Source organism: Toxorhynchites rutilus, chromosome 2, assembly GCF_029784135.1.
Source record: "Toxorhynchites rutilus septentrionalis strain SRP chromosome 2, ASM2978413v1, whole genome shotgun sequence".
Taxonomy (NCBI): Eukaryota; Metazoa; Arthropoda; class Insecta; order Diptera; family Culicidae; genus Toxorhynchites; species Toxorhynchites rutilus.
Window position 1 is genome coordinate 187,872,741 of NC_073745.1, and position 13,793 is coordinate 187,886,533.

The 13,793-nt window shown below is 36.6% G+C and overlaps 1 protein-coding gene and 1 long non-coding RNA gene across 10 annotated transcripts in view; one reads left to right on the forward strand and one right to left on the reverse strand.

Annotated features, from left to right (window-relative positions):
• LOC129771119 (anion exchange protein 3) overlaps window positions 1-13,793 on the forward strand; it is a 147,989-nt gene that overhangs the window by 78,970 nt on the left and 55,226 nt on the right. The gene's annotated exons all lie outside the window — the stretch shown is intronic.
• LOC129771120 (uncharacterized) lies at window positions 8,806-9,486 on the reverse strand. The gene is made up of 2 exons (XR_008742289.1): window positions 9,252-9,486; window positions 8,806-9,184 (listed from the first exon to the last, which is right to left on the reverse strand). It is a non-coding gene; the product is annotated as an uncharacterized LOC129771120 (long non-coding RNA).

Here is a 13,793-nt window from a genome sequence, read left to right on the forward strand (position 1 = left end):
GAACCCGTGGTCTATTCCGTAAAGTGACCGGCAAGGTGATCAAATGGATCCGTGGCTCGATCGCTCGTGGATCGAATAAGGTTACTACTACTAGTTGGTTTTGATTGGTGTTATCAGTATATCTAGTTTGTAGAGGTAGCACAAAGCACTTCAGTTATAATAGTGCATCTGATTTTTTTTTTTGCAAATGTATAATATCACATTTACATATGTTTGGCCAAGTAAATTACTAAGTTGTGTAAATATCTACAATATAACTCCATAACCAAATTTCACTGAATCTGCACCAAAAAGTGTCTAAATAATACGATCACATGATTTCACGTTGTGAAAGAATGTTGCCATCAAAACACATGCTATTGTGACGATAGGCATGTTGATTATATTTTACACTCCATTTAACATCAACACATAAACAAACCACGGCCCGCAGGCGACGAATTATCTCGAAAAAACAATCAATTAAAAATGTAATTACTCATTCTGTCGCAGCATATCAGCTTGATGTAATCATTTGCAGGAACGTGCTTCTCCTCCTCGTTGCTCGATCGGAATCTCGTGTTCATAACATATAATATGCGGTGCGGCGAGAGACCGACCTTCATGCTAGAATATCATGGATACCCAACAACGTCGCATTAATCGATGTTAATTGCTCGAGATGAATAACGATGGATGTTTCCTAGAAAATTTGCCGAACTGAAAAATGTGACGCAGTAGCAGAAACAGCAGCATGATCGTTAAATAATTGAGGGTGAACTTTTAGGTCGCTTCCCAACCCATGCCGTCTCTGACACAGAATACCGTGAATGAGTTCTCCGTAGAGGAATAATTATTTCTGAAGAATAGTTCATGAGGAAAATGTATTCAATAACCATCCCATATACACGATGCAAAAATGTACAGAGTGCGCACTCTAAATCTGTATAATGGAATTATTGAATAAATTTAACAATAACGAAAAGGCTTCGAGTGGTACGTTCTATTGAACTTATCCTTAACCTTCAAAAGCTACCTATATGCATATGGCCGTCGTTGTTGATGAAGCTAATGTAAACTTTTTTTATCCTTGACATTTTGCACCATCTTCATCAGGATCTTGGGAAATATCGCGATAAATTTGAGCCTAAAAAATGTTGGCATAAACTTCGCTTTTCAAAGATTCCCACAAAAAAGTCGAACATACAAAGATCTATGTGGCTAGTCAATAGCACCGTTTCTGACCGCACATGTCCCGTGCACTTCCAGCCCGACCCGACATATCGCACTATCTTAAACCAGAAGGCTCGAAAGTGAATGTGGTCACTGGTTTGCCAGTTCTTAAAATCGCTCTTCTCCATGTTACGTTGTTTCGTCAATTATATTAATATCCTGTGAATTGAATTGTACCTGTCTCCAGTAGTGCGTTTTCGAAACTTGTAGCTTCAGAAATTGTTAGTCATTGCTCCCAACATATCCATCTTAATTCAGTTAAGACATGTGTGATTTTCTCTGCTAGTTCATTTTTCTTCGCATATTCTTAAAATAAACTATTTTAGACGCGCAATTAGGTTCTAGCTGTTTTTATATTGAAATGTAACTGTCATGTGAGAATATGGTTACAAATGAATCGAAATATTGGCCGTAGCTGGTTGAAACTTTTTCCCATTTTTCTGACAGAGCTCGAACACCGTTACGGTGTGGTGTTTTGAGCATGAGAAAAATCGCAGAACGACTAGTGCCAAAAGAGCTCAATCTTCTTTAAAAGACATACTTGAACAATCTTGAACAAACTCGTGATCTCTGCGTGAGAGGTATGGATGTTACCACTACGCCAGATCGCCCCCTTCTGGACTGAGGGTAATTTCTGAATACAGCCATGAAAAGTGTTTCGATGATTGGATTGTTTGTTGGAAAAAGTATATTGCTTCAGAAGAGGCCTATTTTGACGCGATATTTTAAATTAGTCTGATAAATAAGACATTTTCTTCAAAAACACAATTTCCCGGTATATATATATATATATATATATATATATATATATATATATATATATATATATATATATATATATATATATATATTGACAGAATGTATAATAAACAGTCGAAACCCATATTTTCATCTTTGTTTCTTTGGTTCTATGCATCTCTGTGAACTTGCGATTTTTCTGTTAAGACACTTCACGACACTTCTTGACATGAATGTTGTCCAATTTTTTTCCATCTTCAACACCTTTAACGTTTCCAGCAGTGAATTCGCAAGCCTCTACAAATCCTTGAATTACACGACCAAAGATCAGTACTTGTATATTTTGCGGCCGTGAGTCTCATTCAGATATCTGGGCGGTTGTGGTAGGTCAAGAAGTCATTCCAAACAACTAAATTTCTGTGCAGCTTGAATCAGTTATTTTTCAGGACAGGTTCAGTATGCTACTGGTGTTCAAAACAATGTCATCCAATAGACCACATAAAAGTTCCAATTTTTGTTCATGGACAAAACAGGCAACGTCTCCGCAGCGCCCGGTGTTGGCTACGTTGATTAAAATGGTGCAACCTACCATAATGTGCCCTATATTTTCGCCTTGTTTATGATACATTCGGCATATGTCTTCATCGTTTTGATACCAGACGTTCTACCTACAGTTTCTTGTTGACATAATCCTGTCCTTCTTGCCGGATTTCTATTCTGAGAAGTACATGAAGTACACACTGTTGTCGTACTTGGGCAACACATAGTACAGAAATGTTGACGATTCCAAATACCCATTCCTGGCCTACTAGTGTCACTCTTTCCACTACCGATTGAGAAAGGTGCATTCCTGCCTTTCTGTAATATTTCTCCACCCTTCTCTCAAGGTTTTTTAGGTAAATTTTGCTCAAAATGTGTTTATAGTTTATACATTGTTCCCCCTGTTCAGGAAAGTCTCCAGTACACAGTGCATTCGACTCAAAAAATTATCACTCAATACCACATTGATGTTAGAATAGTGAATCGGAGCTGGTGCAATCCAAGATATTAATAAGGTTCGCCACACACCATGTCCCTTGAAAAACCATCAATGTAGACCTCATAGCTTCCGGATTCGGCAAGTTGTCACTCCATGTCGATGTCCCTGCTTATGTCTTCGACAGCCCGGGTAGCCTAATCGCCAACGTGGACCACGTCGTAGATCTTGAGGTCACCCATATAGAAGGTATCTTCTTGAGCGCCGTTGCCATATCTTTCCTCATAGCCATTACCGATTCGTTCGAGCGTCCTACTGAGAGAGTTCAGTGTCAGAGAAAACCAAAGCATGCAAAAAATAAAAATAACCAATGTTCTAGGAACCTCACGACAGCGAGATCAATTTTATAGACCTGACAAGAAACGAATGTGGTATGGAGTCATAAGCCTTCTGATAATCTATATAGGCTTAACATTTTGTACAAACTCGATTGGAAAATTATCTGCCAGTACTTTGATAGGTAGAATGTGTTTGTGGAGCTGTAGTGGAGAAGAAATATGACGCCATGGTTGACAAATTCAGGAAGGTTGCGTGGTCACTCAGTAACCTTATGATGTACTACGGTCAGTTGTTTGTGCTAGGAGTTCTGCACAACATCGGGGCCCGGCGCTGGCCAGTTTCTCAGGTACCGTGAGGTTACGCGAACATTGTTCTCTTTGGAGGCGATACAGGTGATCTCTCCACAAATCCCATTCTCTCGTCTTAACCAATAACATCTTCAGGCGTTAAATTGCATAGTATGATTTATCCTTCGTTCTAGCATCTAGTGTTTCGGCCAGAGCGCCAATTTTATTTCGAATTCTTCTCCCTCTACCGACAGCAGACACTTACTACTAGATGGCAGAATTAATGAAATGAAGATAATTACATCCAATTATTCCCAAAGTATAGACATGAGCATTCATCAGCTTATAACTATTCTAGTTATGCATATTTTTGCTCCGTTCAATTTTTGTTTTATCGTTAAAAGATAGATGAACAAATAATGATATAATGGATATGAAAAATACTCGTTGTTTCATTTTTACGGAGCTCGAAAAAACATCCGACATTCGTGTCTCTACACTAGAATACCCCCTTAATGTGCAATCGCTCCGCGTTCAAAGCTATGCTTTATCGGTTAGGTTTCTACTAACATTTAATACAATTGTGATCATGATATCAATACATTGAACTCGTTGTTTGTTTAGGTTTAGGATTTTAGGTTTTTTAGGTTTTTTTATGTTTTTTGGTTGTCGAATTAAAGGTTTAGTAGGTACACGTATGCATACCAGTTCGTGATATTTTACCGGGTCACGATTTTAATGTTATGGTCCCTGTACTGCCCATGTTTGTATAGGAGACGTAAGCGACAAAATGAACAAAATCGACATTTTCGCCGTTCTGCATTCTACGCAATGTCATGCGTTTGCTCAACATGCAAACAAACATTTTTTGTTCAGAAACACTTGAGCAATTTAGTAAAAACGTCTCCGAAAAATCACTGTACGCATAACAGACGTAGTTCCATACAGCTTTCATACATCGTTCGAAAATCAACAATTATCAGTATTATGTGCTATAAGCTAAATCTACATTTGAATCACATTCTTTGTAGAGTCAAAACATGCCTGTCACGATAGTGTATTATTACTTAGTGTTTCCTAATAGATGAATGTAAGAAACCATTGGAACACTGCTCATATAATAACTATTTTCTGTACACTGCACTGCAATGAACAAAGAGAATCAATTGTGTTTTTTAATGTTATAATTATCTTAATTTCTGCATTTGAATATTGAAGTAGATGATGAAATAATCAGATCAGTAGTGAAATTAAAATAATATTGGCTGTTAGCATTATAACTCCTCGGATTCGACATCAAATTAATCCACATACTCAGCATTTACTCATACCGTTGGTGTATGTCACTCTACCATCTTCATGCGATTGACATATCACTGTCATGGTAAATCATGTTGTTAAAATTACCAACATTGCAGATTGCCTTTACAAATTCAATTAATTGAAAAAACACGAAACTGATGTTCTTATCATATTCCCGAGTATTCAGGAAAAAGTACTATTCTAGACTCGCAACAAATCCAGAGCACCTTATCCAGACATTTCACTAAATTTCTTCCAAAACTTTTTGATTTCATCCGATTACAACTGAAACTACCGACGGAGATCTTTTGACTATTATCGGAAATGTAATCAACGATACAGACAGAGCAACCTGGTGATTACGTCTAGGTATGCGAACAAATGTTCATTGAAACGATTGATTGTCCGCATAAATAGACGCAAGCGTTTTCCAAATGGAAAAAATATGTTTTAATTCGCAAAACATCCTAGGCCCTTATTTTGCCGATAATATCCTTCAACTGGACAGAGGTAAAAAACAACAAAATTGCGTTTGGTGTTGGTGATTACACCTCCTATGCAAACACGGGCAGCATATATGTCTTCTTTAGAAAAACATAACTTTGGGTGACTTCACTTCCTCAAATCTGTTTGATGATTTTTCTAATGGTTTCAGAATCTTTCTATCACTTCAACTCTTGCAACGCGTTTGAAGAATACCAATCAATGTAGCCATGGAGGCTTTTTTCAGGGCTATAATTTGGAATATTAAATTAATTAATTTACGAATTACTAAACAATGGTCCGCCCAGAGTGTCACCCTCAGAGTGGTGACATCCATGACACCATGACCAGTATATTATATTGAAAAAAATCATGATTTTGAATGAAGGTAACCGGTTATTACTTACGGTATTATCTACCAAAACTAGTCACTATGGAAAAGCCCATATTATAGAATTTTCATTGGATTTTTATGTTCATTATTTCGCCACAATACATCTTCCATTTCTGCGGTGTAAATTCAAAGTCTCGAGAACGAGGGGATTACGTTCGGAGTATAAGGTTTTGAACGTCTCTACCGGATGAACGAAGTGTTATGAAAATAATATTATTCGAAAGATAAAAGATCTACGAGACATGTTTTTTTTATTTATTGCCAATAAAAATTTGTTTAAATAGCTCAAAACTGTTTCGAAAGCAAACTATTTAGATCATTATGAAAAGCGATAGCTTCATGAAATTTCATTTCAGTCTCAATTGGTCTGCGGTTGATACATGGTATAACTGCCTTGGTGAACGGACATGCAAAATCGTTTGCTTGTGAATGCACCCAGGGGGTAGAATATGATTTCGCATACATTTGGGCAATTAACTTGGTGTTTCCGTGATGATTTTTTATATCACGGAAAAAATATTTCGGATGTACGGAAGATTGAATAAGCTTGTCTTAATTATTTGAGTGTCGAACATCGAAAAGAGACCTCAAACGAATATTAGTTCATATATATTTGAACAGAACAAACAAACAAACAAACGGTCGAAATCGCCTAAAGAAGAAGCCGAAATTTTTGAAACAATTGAAGATCGACACATGTAATGAGTACTTGACAGCGAACTGAAAAAATTGACAAAATGGCAACTTTTGCTAGAGACACCAGGACATAGCCGCTGGAATTAATTCTATCGATATCATTAATGAGATTTCATTGGATGCGTTACATTTCATAATGAAGTAGGACTTCCATAGTTCCATTAGTTCCAAATTTTACAGTGAATTAGAAAAATTTCTAACCGTGTACGTTTCTGTGATATCTTGTGAAGAGGCTTATCAGAGTTGAAATTTGTTAAAAATTTGCGGTCAACGAAGGATTAGATATGTTTAACACATTGAGCCCCGTATCGATAATATTGCGCATTCATCGAGCCCGCAATAAGAGAGCGAATGCACCCTTAACGAGAAGCACTTGTACAATATCAGTGTCGGTCTCAGTTCCCACAGATATTTATTTGATAAGATTTATTTATTCGACATCCAAAAGTAAACCATGACGTGACCAACGCGTAAAGATTTTGTAATTTCTTGTTCGTCCTATCTAATATTATAATAAATATGTTTCAGGTTTAGATAAGTTTGGAGGTGACCCGCCCCGGGTGTCACCCAATTCACGCTACGCCATTGTCTCAAACTAACCTCACCAGGAAAAGTTGAAAGCAAAACAGTTCAAACACTCTTTTTAAACAGTAAATAAATATTCGCGTCGCTGATATGAAATTTATATTTACCGTTTTGTCTCAAATTCCGAGCAATCTCAAATTCCGTACATTTAATTTTTAAATGTAAATTTACTGAACTTTTATATTTTCAATAATTGAACAATAAATACCCTGACATTCTTTGTGGTGTAGGCTTCATTTTAACATCATTCATAGGTATCGATACTATATATAACTTAAAATACTAAGCATTTGAAAAAAAGTGACTGTCAAAACCAGCGATGTAACTGAGCCTGTAAAAATAAACGATTTAAATAAAAAAAAAACCAGCGATAAATGTTTACGTTAGCAAATTCGGAATTTGAATCAAGTTTCGCAGCACAATATTCAAATTGTTGGGAGTGTTATATTTTTTCAAAGAATAATAGCTAACTCGCTTTGATTTCATATATCGATCATCTGAATCGGTCTAGTAGCTCAAAAGTTATGATTTAAAAAAATGCATTTTGAGTGTTCGGAATCTGAGACAAATGTAATCAAACATATTTTTAGTTTTTCATATATCAATATAACATATATCAATTTTTAAATTAATTTTATGGTAGCCAAATGAAATAAAAGCCTCTATTGTATCCAAAAACCACATTAATTTCGCGACAAAGTACCATTTTGAATAATGAGACACTGTTTATTGACCAAAAAAAGCTTAAGTGTTCGGAATTTGAGACAAAACGGTTTATTATATCATGTTGTGCTCGATAATTTTGAGAAAGACGTTCGCGTTTTGGTACAGTTTTGCTATATCAGTTATTGCAAAACATCGTAAGAATAGCAGCGCAACGCTAGTTTGTGCTGAAAAGAATGAATCGCGGCTCAAACTAAATCAAAATTTCAAAATCATAGTTTGATTTTCTATTGTGCGAAGATATTTTTAACAAAATTCGGACAAATAATTATTTGCTAACAAACAGCATTTCATGAATGAACAGAACAGTCCTACATAACATCCACACTTTTTTATACTTGGCATATCCCTCTAATGTACGAAAGAGTGAGTGAACTGCTCAAAAGAACTAGTTCACTTAAGTGAACGGTTCATTAAAATAAACCGCTTTGCCCATCTCTGAACGACACGCGTCGCACGTTCTTTTTAGTTTGTAAAAGCGCGTCCACATTATGCCGAATGATACTGATCGGTCTGTACTGGACGACATGTTCGGTTCGTCATGCAATGTGGATGTCCCATCGGTTGTGTATAAAATTATTATTAGACACCTTTTTTGTTCAGGATTTTTCCCTAACTTGCAGAAAAAGCGTTATTCTACATATTTGGTTACACATTTGATATGAAAAGGTTTATTTTCATTCATAACTTCTGTTTTAAAATGAGCATTCTATCCACCTGACCATCCGTTATCATTTTCGCTTCACAAATTGAACATACGAACCACAATGCCATCAACGCGAATGTCCTTCGTTTTTTCCGGTTCGACATTCTTTGATTCGGACCGTCTCGTTTTAGGTTGGTTTCGGCATGATTCGAGTCGATTTCCGGCACGTCCACACTTATTCGGCTTTACTGGGCGGCTAGGGCTGAGCGATACCGATTGGCGTAATGTGAACGCGCCTTAAGCCTCTTATTCATAGATAAATGTAGAGTATTTTTTGTGGAGATTTTGTTTTTTACGGTTTTAGCAAAAAAATAAATGAATCATCTTTCATTCCTGTCGTCTTCTAAATGTCTAAACATCAAAATTATTTATTGGTTTCATTTGTACGAATTTATTTCGATTAACAGGATATCAAATTCAATGTCATCAAATGTACACTGCAGATTCTGTTGCCGAAAAACACAATTATTCCAATCTTCACTCATTAGCTAAATTGCCACTCCTTAATTACGGTTCTCTCATTTAGAGAAAACACTGGTGCACCACGAGAAGCGCACGAAATGAAAATTTTTGTTTCATTTTTTTCGAATGTTCACCGATATGGCCAAACACTACTAGTGAAGGACTGGTATCTCTCAAAGTTAACACTTAAGGCTTGCATAAACTTGCTGCAAACTCGTCTAACAATCATCGTGGTATTGTAAGAAATCTGCATCTTCACAGCCATCAAAGCTAGGTGATTGCTGCATAGAATGAAAGAATATAAAGTTTATCTTCTGAATTCAACTGTGGTGTGATCAAAATACTTACGTAGAGTGAATCTCGCTCCCTCACCGGTAGATGAACTAACAACAATTGCTGTTGGCCGACTGCCGTAGCGAGGTTGCACCAATTCGTCATTTACCCTAATTGAATACACCGGGAGTCTTGGGCACGAGAATCTTTCACGCCGCTTGTTACATTTTTCAAACAGTTCAAATGAGCGCAAGATAAACGTTTCGAGCTTGAGTTTGCTCGACATTCTCGTTTGTTAAACTACAACTGTATGTGTTCGGTTGGCGTTTCTGGTTGACACTCCATGTACATACTCTCGAGAGGGGCAACCCAATTTAAAGATAATTGACCTCGCCTGCAGGTCGTATCATTGCGGTTTCAAATGTTCTTACTGCTCCTGAGCATCGTATAGATCATTAAAAAAAATGATTTTGTTTTTTATTCCACTAACTATCGTAGTAAGAAATCACAACATTCGTATTGAAATGAAGTTTGGAGTTTATACTGTTCAAAAATTTACCAAAAACTCGCACACAACAGTAAATGAAATCCGTAAAAATAAAATAAAGAAGATTGCTCGTACAATTGGCGCATTCAAATTCCAGGTGTATAAATATGAATCCGGATTTTTATCATGTAAAATACACGTTTATTGTTCTTGGATGGTTTTGAATTTTTTATTGGAAGTAATGGCCATTGGAAACATTAACATTCATTAACACGTTCTAGTCTGTACGAGTGAACCACCTTTCCGATAAATCAGACTAATACCGATAAAAGAAAAACATACCCAGATCATCAACGAGTACCCAACATAGCGATGAGACACAATTCAGTTGTTGCTCTGTTTCCATGCGGATCATTAGCACCCGAATTTGGAGTATAGCGCGAAGTGTTCTTCAAGAAATAATAAATATCTAAAGTGATAAACATATCAATTTGCTTGAATAATTACGTAGTTCTATGTCAACAATGCAGTCGTAATTTTGATAGCACCCTTCTATTGTTCTTCAAAGATGTTATGATGCCTCTACTGTCTAAAAGATAATACGATGAAAATTTTGTCGAACAAGAAAGCGTGTAAATCGCATTTTTTATTCTATTCTCGACTTTAATGAATAGAACATTAATGTGTTAGGTTTTTTGTAGTTGATCTGTGCCCATGTTGGTCTTCCGATCTCAGTGGGTTTGTCACTCTGTATGATACATGTCATACATGTTTGCCACTCTGAATGACACAGCTTTTCAAATCTTCGGGAACATCTTCTCAAGAAGCGACTAATTATATAAAACTATACTACATTTCATACAAATTTTCAACTATGATTCCAATTGGTCAAATCCGAACTGCCGAAATATTCGTTTAACCCCTGCCATCAGACTCGGTTCAATCACCTCGTCCACTTTACTCCCCACGAAACTCATCGTGTTGCTTAAGGAAAGGCAGCAGACGATTGTTTTCGTTAACGTAACTTTCCTGATTCACGGTCCCGGTTGCAAATAAAATGTCACTTTTTGAGCCACAGGTACATTTCTTAGCATACTTCAACAGCTTAATATGCTTGATAATCGCTGCCACCTTTTCCCCTTTTGGTTGCATATTTCCGGCAGTTTCTGTGTCATCCGTAAAGTTTTGACAAATGGAGACAAAAAAAAAGATTGAAAAAAAATTAAAATGAGTGAAAATGTGTGCATCTTTTGACGAAACGCTATGTGACAAGTGTAAAATTATAATATCTTTCAGACAATCCGCCTAGAATATGTAAACAACACGATTTTTTATTAGTTGAATCTGAGCGTATAGATTTCATACAATAAATAATGGAAAAATGGATAATTTTCGGATGGCGATGAAAAAAATCTACGAAAGTTCCTTTAACACTCCTATACTCGCGCATTGGTCTGTCAGACCGAGAAATCAATAATTCGTTCATTTCTCAGAAAATATCAACACTACGACTTTGCGATTCTCTCTAGCTTCGTTATTCGTCGTTCGTCATTGTTTAGCGTATCGCATGTGTTGGTACAAAGGGGACGTGTACTACTTTTTTAACACTTTCGGTCTGACACACCGACGCGAGTATAGGAGTAACTTTATTGGACAAGTGCGTTTTTTCATATTCTAGAATATTGTTGAATGAAATGTATAAATTAATGTTAGTGACGTGGAATATTCATTGAATATAATGCATAAGATCATTACCGGACTATTTATATTTGATTTCAGTGCCTATTGTAACTGGATTGAACGGATTCATTTATTAACTATTCGTCGTCGATATAGTCGTCGATAGATTCATACGTTCAAAAGCAAAATATAAATGATTGACTTTCGCTAAATGTAATGGTCATTCATATACACACGTGTGAAAGAATTTCACTTGTGGAAGAATAGTAAACAGTAAACTATAAACTAATCGGTAGCTTATGATAATTTTTATATCGACAAGAAAACAAGAAAAGAAAAGGAAGTTGCTAGAAATCCTTTTATATCATCTTTTTATGCCCCATCTAAAAAAAGGCATTAATTCTTAGTTTACCAAGAAAACAGAGACAAAGAATATCATAAATATGCAAACTTTATATTCCAGAACCTTTATTATCTGGTAATTATCTAGGAGGTCGTTATACATTCTTCTCTTCGATAAAAGACTCGAAAAACACGCAATAAATGCATTAAATGTAAAAAAATATGTTTGTTTCGAGCATGCAGTTATGCAATGTTCTGATTCTTACTCCAATGCAACCATAATCGATAAATACGTTTTTATGTTATTTTATAGATCTTTATACTTCCATGAATTATATTCAGTTGCTTACTTACTTTTTTTTCAGTGGAAAATTCAAATTTCGTTATTTGTGTTGGAGTATCAAAAATAACTCTATTTTGAGGAGGCTGAATTTTCACAAATTAAAACAAAATAAGGACGAAGAAAACATTTTTTTTTTTGAGTTTTTCAATTAAATCAAACCCTCTTCTTAAACAAAATGCCAATAAAGCCTGAAAAATACACTATGGCAACATTACAGAGAAGTTCAATTTTCGGTCTGGGACACCGTGCGCGAGTATACGTGTTATGATTTTGCACGCGAGTACAGGAGGGTTAATGGACCGAACTTCCCATAAAACATAATTTTATTGACAATGTCACAAAATCATTTCAACCTATTGTGGATATAAACATATGGGTAGACCTTCCAACAGTTAGCCGAAACTTCCTCCATGTCGATAACATATTTGTTGGCATGTTTTTCAGTTCTTTCTTAGCTTCGTTTATTAGTTCCTCCTCCGTTTTCGCCACAAAATTCTTGGAGCAGACCCTCCGCTTCAGGTTTCCCCAGAAATTCTCAATGGGACGCGACTGGGAGACGTTCGGAGGGTAGGCAGCCTTCGGAACAACATCTAGTTTCAAGCTGTTTACCTACTCCAGCGACTTCTTCGTGTAATGGGCGGAGGCCAGGTTTGGCCAGAACACCACATCCTCATCCGGATGATATTTTTGGATGAATTTGCCATTGTATTGTAAATCTTCCAGTTCACCACAAGTTCCGAACGGAAGAAGAGTGACTTTGACATCCCCTTTTCGCTGATGGTTAGCCACAGAATCCTCTTATTTGAGAACGCGGTGTGGGAGATGTACTTCACGTCGGAACTAACCTCTTTGATGTGGGACGTGAAGTAACTGATTCTCTGCCAGTCGTTACCATCCAAATACATCTTGCCGTCCATGACGACCACGCCGTTCCGCTTCGCCGGAAAAATTTCATTCTCCATCACTTTTAATTTTGTTTCTGGGTCACAACTTGCTGTTCTGACACGGTCGGTCTTAACTTACGTTTCCACATGATGATGTGTATCTCTGATGTGTCTGAAGTGGAAACTGGAATTGGGATAGCTCATTCAGAATTGTCGTAAACTATCTTTCACCAGATGGTGGTACCGAATATTTCTGATTGTAGCAGATCTCTTTTATGTTCTAAGTTGAAACTTTTGGATATTGGGTTCAATTCCCAATCAGTCAAGGATCTTCCCGGGTTGGAAATTTTGTTGACATGCCTTGGAAAAAACTTTGGGCCTGAAGTTGAGACTATGACTATGTCAATGTCAATATGGATAGGAACATTGTTTGTTTTTCGCAGTTTATGCCTATTTTTAATGTTCTATTGATATATATATATATTTATACCTGCAACAGAGCCAGTTCGCTTTGTTTTTGTTTTTATAATACTGGCTTCTTGATATGTTTGAAAATAAATATTATCTATAAGATAAATCGTCCTGCTCAAACCTTTGTAGGGCTATGAGGCGGGCCATCATCATCTTCTTCTTTACGGAAACTCACTTTTTCTTCATGTCTTCCCCAGATTTGACTTCCTTGGGATGCTGTTGTAGTGCCTACTTCAAAATACGCCAGTATTTTTCGATGGGCTTTAGTTCCCGTGCGTGGGGGTGGGTGGTATGGTCCATGTCCTTAAGTGAGAAAGCTACCCTGTTGGATTCGTACTTTTGAATTGTTTGAACTGAATTGAATTGTGAAGATTGTAAGGCCCTCGTGTTGCAGAGGAAGCACGATTCTG